The following is a 6,824-nucleotide window of genomic DNA, read 5'->3' as shown; positions in this document are numbered from 1 at the left end:
AACATAATTATGCTTTGCTTTGGAGTTGCTTCTCTTAACCAAATACTAGTAGAAGTGGGATCCATCTTGGGTAAATACGATTATCGTTGTGTCTAATGTATGAACGCCATCATTTCCGTATCAGATTAGTCCCCAAGGAGCGATATAACACTGTTTTGCAGATGTAAGATCGAAATTAAAAGCTATTATTTGATATCAGAGGGCCTGAATTATAATAAAGTCCAAATCCTGTCAGACTATCTTTTTCTGATAAATCCAATTTATTTGGTGGTTTTATAAGAACATAATCTAATAACATAAGCTTACTCGTATATTAGTATTTGTCATCTTTTAAATTCTGATAAAAACAAAATTGCGTTTGAATTTTAGCTATTTTGAGGAGACTGAAGATAAGAAAGTTAAATTAATGTTCAGATATGACAGATTATTTTTTTAAAATGAGTACGAATAAAATACATGTCCTACGATACAATAAGGAATTTTTCTGAAGATTTTCGACATGACGATCCTCTTTATTATCTTTAAGATGTTGGTTACTGTTAAGCTTAGCATTTTTGGAATTTCATTAACAAACTACACGTTAGTCGTTTTCAAGCTGAAGCTTTTACTATTATTTGATAGTAATGTTAAAGTGTAGATAAAGTCAAGTAAGCATGCATTTGGAGTGTTTAAAAATAACGTTTAGTAAATTGTTTTCAATCCAATAAATATACAAGTTTACTGAATTATTTACCTTTGCATTTGGTATTTCATAAATAAACTACATGCCAGCCGTTTTTCAAGTTGAAGACTTATTCATTTTTGGTTGTGATGTAAAGGTGCAGAGTAAATCAAGTAAGCATACATTTGGAGTGTTTAAAAACAGCGTTTAGTGTATTGTGTCAATGCAATATTTAGTAAATTAACATGCAAGCATACTGAATTATTTCTCTCAACTTAATTGGCATTCTCGTAAATGGATCATTCATGATAGATTCACAGAGCAAATATTTTGTTATAATTTCACAGAGATTACGTGACTGACTTATTCCTGTGGTAACCAAACTTGTCTTTCGTGAAAATCGTCAGTCTTATGAAAACAGTGGTTTACTGACATTTGTGAATCGAGCTTGCGGTGATTTTTGCAATTACATTCAGATATTCAGGTAAGATTTACAACGCTTTTAAATATAAATTACGTTTTTGATCAAAAACTTACTGTACTCGTACATTTAACGTTAGATATGGAATACTTCCTTTTACAACTTAAAATAAGAAAGATTTCTGGACGAACGCAAATATAACTTGACTTCCGACTAAATTATATTTCATCTCGTTTAAAATGAAATAATTAAAATCTCATCTCTAGTAGACGGCACATCACCATACAAGGACAGTTTAGAACAGGAATTAATCAGAAGTTTACAGAATGCGGTAAGTTATCTACAACTGGGGTTGTTATTTAATGGTTTGTTTTCTTCTAGAAATAAAAGAAAATAAATAACTGTTGTGAACATAAAGTATGTTAAATTGTTCAGTAATTCAGACAACTTCAGCAATGTGTTCTTTTTACAATCCGTCAAATTTCATTAAGATGACTATAAATTGATTTTTAACATAAACAAACATACATGGCCATATACCATGTCATAATAGGCAGTTGGGTGCGTTCTATTTCTAATTATCAGGATTCCATCCATCTACCAATTAGTTACTACACAAAAACTTTTTGGTGACAAATGTATGTTTTTAACTCGGCAACGACGCAATGAAAATAAGTTTTTAATTTCTAAATTCAATTCATTAACTTAGTGTAACATATCATAGTACTAGATCAAAGGTATTGACGCACTTATGTTGATTGTCTACGTAATGAAAGTGAAAGTGAAATTAAATACCGCATGAAAGCATTTTCTGAAAAACGCTTTAACCTGATTTTAATGTAGTTGGTGTTTTATTTTAATTATTAAAGTATAGTTAATCACTTTGACACAACACCTGCTGCTTTAATAAATATAGATCTAAAACATTATTTAAGAATGATTTCCCAAACTAAAAAGTTTTCATTGGTGTATTGACCTCGGTAGAAATGGTATGATTACAGAATGTTAGCCTTAAATGATGCAGCTTCGTTACAATTTTTAATTTGTTCTAAACTAAATGATCAACAAAGAGAACGACGTTCACAAGCAACGTCAATACACTTAGGACGAAGAATGTCACCGAGTGTAGAACCGAACATTTACAAATGCATGCATCAGTATTAAGTCCTAAATTTGGCACCATATTACGTTGTCTTTTCTTAATTTAACTGTTTTAGAGTTAACCAAAGAAATTGTTTCTTTATCTACTATACAATTAAACATAATATATGCTTTGAGTTTATTCTCTTAACCAAATACTTGTAGAAGTCGAATCCATCTTGATAATATGATATCGTTGTGTCTAATGTATATATGAACGCCATTCTTTCCGTATTAGATTAGTCCCCTAGGAGCGATATAACAGCTGCTTGAGATGTAGGATCGAAATTAAAAGGTAATATTTAATATCAGAGGGGCTGAAGTATAATAAAGTCCAAATCCTGACGGGCTATCTTTTCTGATAAATCCGATTTATTTGTAGTTTTATAACGAAAATATCTCATAACATAAGCTTACTCGTTTATTAGTATTATTCCTCTTCTATTTCTGATAGAATAGCAAACTGCGTTTGAGTTTTAGCTATCCCTAAGGTGACTGAATATTATAAGTTAATATGACAGATTATTATTATAAAATAAGTACGAATACATACCTACGTTACAACCCGGAATTTTTTGCAGCTTTTCGACGTTACGAACTTCTTTATTATCTTTAAGATGTTGGTTACTGTTAAGCTTAGCATTTGGCATTTCCTTAACAAACTACATGTAAGCCGTTTTCAAAGTGATACGCCTTAATAATTATTATTAGTAGTGATGTTAAAGTGTAGATAAAGTCAAGTAAGCATGCATTTGGAGTGTTTACAAATTGCGTTTAGCATTTTGTTTCAATTCAATATGTAGTAAATTAACATTTATGCGTACTGAATTATTTCTCTCAACTTAATTGCCATTCTTGTAAACGGATCATTCATGATAGACTCATGGAGCAAACATTTTTGTTATAATTTCACAGATATTACGTGACTGACCTATTCCAGTGGTAACAAAAGTTGTCTTTCGTGACAAAATGCTGTTATAAGTGAACATCTTTATGGTTGTTAACTACATGTAAGCTTTTCAAACTAAAGCCTTAATTATTAATATAAGTAGTGATGTTAAAGTGTAGATAAAGTCTAGTAAGCATGCATTTGGATTGTTTAAAACTTTTGATAACATTTAAAAATAATTTTAAACACACTTAATGACATGAATCATACAACAGTTCAATACTTCCTCCATTACTTACATATAACATTCGTTTTGATTTTATGTTTTTAAACTATTTTATATATTTCTCAGAAATAATTTTCCTACATATTATCTCGTTAGTCAAGACTTCTGTAAATCTTACTTTTTAGTTACAAATTATACAATACGCGGTATTCTTTCTCCCACGAAAAGTATGCTAGATCTATAATTGTTTTTTCACTAAATATTTTCAAATTTTAGGATGGATAAAATTATTGAGAACGTCACTCGGTGTTTCTCTTTGACTCGATCTTCCCTTCATATTAACAAAATAGTTATATGTAACACTTTGAGTTTACAAAAAAACACTTGTCGCTTATTGAACACTCCAATTCAAACTTTCTCTTATTAATATCAAATCACTTCCGGTATTTCTGGACATTTTGTTGAATTGTGAGACGAAAAGTTAAATCTGTATTTACAATCTGAATGTGTATAGGCCCACGTTTGATTGCTCAAACTAGAAAGCATGATATTATATTCTTATAATTTACATTTTCTTCGAACGCGAGTCTGTGTTCTCTCGGTAGCGATGGAGTTAGTTAAAGAAGACACTGTGGAAACAAGCAAACCAATGCTGAACGTAAAGTGAATCAGTTTTCCTTTCTTTATATTCTTTGTCAGATTTGCATAATAATGAAGTATTTGTTATCTACAATACAATTCAACATAATATTTACTTTTGAGTTTTTCTCTTAACCAAATACTAGTAGAAGTGGGATCCATTTTGGTAATACGATATTGTTGTGTCTAATGTATGAACGCCATTCTTTCCGTATCAGATTAGTCCCCAAGGAGCGATATAACACCTCCTGGAGATATAAGATCGAAATTAAAAGGTAATATTTGATATCAGAGGGCCTGAAGTATAATAAAGTCTAAATCCTGTCAGACTATCTTTTCTGATAAATCCAATTTATTTGTGGTTTTATAAGGACATAATGTAATAACATAAGCTTACTCGTATATTAGTATTATTCCTCTTTTAATTCTGATGGAACAACAAATTGCGTTTGAATTTAGCTATTTTTGAGTTGACTGAAGATTACAAAGTTAAATTAATGTTCAGATATGACAGATTATTTTTGTAAAATGAGTACGAATAAAATATATGTCCTACGATACAATAAGGAATTATCTGGAGCTTTTCGACATGACGATCCTCTTTATTATCTTTAAGATGTTGGTTACTGTTAAGCTTACTGTTTCTGCTATCTTATATTTTGGAATTTCATTAACAAACTACACGCTAGCCGTTTTCAAGCTGAAGCCTAAACTATTATTTAATAGTAATGTTAAAGTGTAGATAAAGTCAAGTAAGCATGCATTTGGAGTGTTTAAGAATAACGTTTAGTAAATTCTTTTCAATCCAATAAATATAGAAATATACTGAATTATTTCCCACAACTTAATTGCCATTCTCGAAAACGGAACATTCATGATAAACTCACAGAGCAAATTTAATGTTATTATTCCCAGATTGATCGTGACTGACTTATTCCAGTGGTAACCAAACTTGTCTTTCGTGACAAAATGCTGTTATAAGTGAACACCGTTATAGTTGTTAATCATTGTGATATTCAATATCTTGTCATCTAATCGGCACATTTTTTTCCATGTACAATGACCTTTGTGTATTGATTGATGAAAGAATAAGTGTATTTTTACACCTGTTGCTCTGTTGAATATTTATTCTTATGAAAACTGTGGTATACAGACAGTTTTGAATTGAGCTTGCGGTATTTTTGTCTGTGTGTCTGACTACAAGTAGAGAATTGACTGCGGTTTGGAATTATGTTATGTTATGTTAAATACGTATGGTACATTTTCCCATTTAGACAAGTAGGCAGGAAGGGAACTGCCAAACATAATTTTGTTCTCGCTTTTTAATTTGTCCTAGAATGTTATAGAACAGAAAACGACATTGGTGAACCCAATTTGTTTTCGCTCCAAAATTTCTGCTGTCTTATATTTATTCTAAGACCATATAAAATTTAAATTCAAATTAATTTTGTAAGAAGATAAAATGAATTGAAATAAAAAAAACTCAACCTCTACATATTAGATATAATGCTTAAAATACACAATAAAAGACGTAAAGGAGATTTCAATTTCATACCCTGAAAATGAACAACTCTTACTGTGCAACCATCTTGTGAGAATTTATTTTTACATAAATCAAATTGTTTCGATTTAACATTTTGGTACTTTGATTAATGCATTGAAAAATACAACATCATCGTAATTATTTTAGAAAATTTCTATCATTTGACTTATTTTGCTACCAATAAGACAAACAGTAACCATATTTCGTAGACAATTACATGTATGTACTTTTGTAGTATACAGTGGAATATGTTTCGTAACATACAATTTCGTAACAACAGTGTTTACAGAGATGAGGTCTTATACAGCAAAATGTGATAGCGTTATCATCATTTAACATTTATATCATTAAATTAGGTTTAATTCTAGACAAAATTGTATAAAATTTCATGTTTTATCAGTTAATTGTCACAAATCAGGGATAATTAAGTAATATAAAGAGCACCGAAACACGAGGCTATCTGATTTGTACGAGTATTATCTGTGTTCTTTCTCTTTTTTATCATAGTCAAACATAAAAGCACGTACCCTGTTGTCACAATATGAAACCAATGAAACCAAAATGAACCAATGAACGAACATCTGAATATGACATTTCTGTCGCTTTCCCTTTCCCTGCCGTAACAATATGTAAACCCCAGCAAAAAATGAACCAATCAATGGGCATGCTCTGGAGTGCGGGTAACTAATACATGCACTCCAGTTAACGCACTATGCATGTATATGTATACGATTTAACCCTGACATATTTTCAACAGAAAGGTCTCCAAACTATGATACAAGTATCATAGATAAGGCTTTCCACTTTAACAGATGCATGCAAAAAACTGTTCATTACTATCATAACTTGCAGTTACTGGACCAAACAACAAACAGATCTCGTCAATTCTTCGACATGATATCAAGACATTGTCATTTCTTTGAGGGTCAAAATTTACATATATAGTTCTTGATACTTCATATGTTTGACGTCAATTGTTCTAAATATTGGCCAACGTATGTACATTTAAGATACTTAACATTCGAATGAAGGAGGAATAATTATATTATAAGTATTCAAATATTACATTAATGGATATCTGTCTGAACATTGTACGTATGGGAATAATTTTATTTCTTTTCTGTCTTCTTAAAGCCAACCTTTTATGAGCATTTTACAAAGTCGTGTCAATTACAACAATTCTTATGTCATCTCCAACTATAAATTATTCAATAATCATGCATAAAAATATAAAGTATAAATCTCATTAATAGATAAAAGTAATATATTAAAGTAATATCAATCCCTTTTGAATCCCAGCTGGAT

Source organism: Ruditapes philippinarum, unplaced genomic scaffold, assembly GCF_026571515.1.
Source record: "Ruditapes philippinarum isolate M1 unplaced genomic scaffold, ASM2657151v2 ctg2068_1_1_1_1, whole genome shotgun sequence".
NCBI lineage: Eukaryota > Metazoa > Mollusca > Bivalvia > Venerida > Veneridae > Ruditapes > Ruditapes philippinarum.
Note: the sequence above shows the minus strand (reverse complement) of the source record.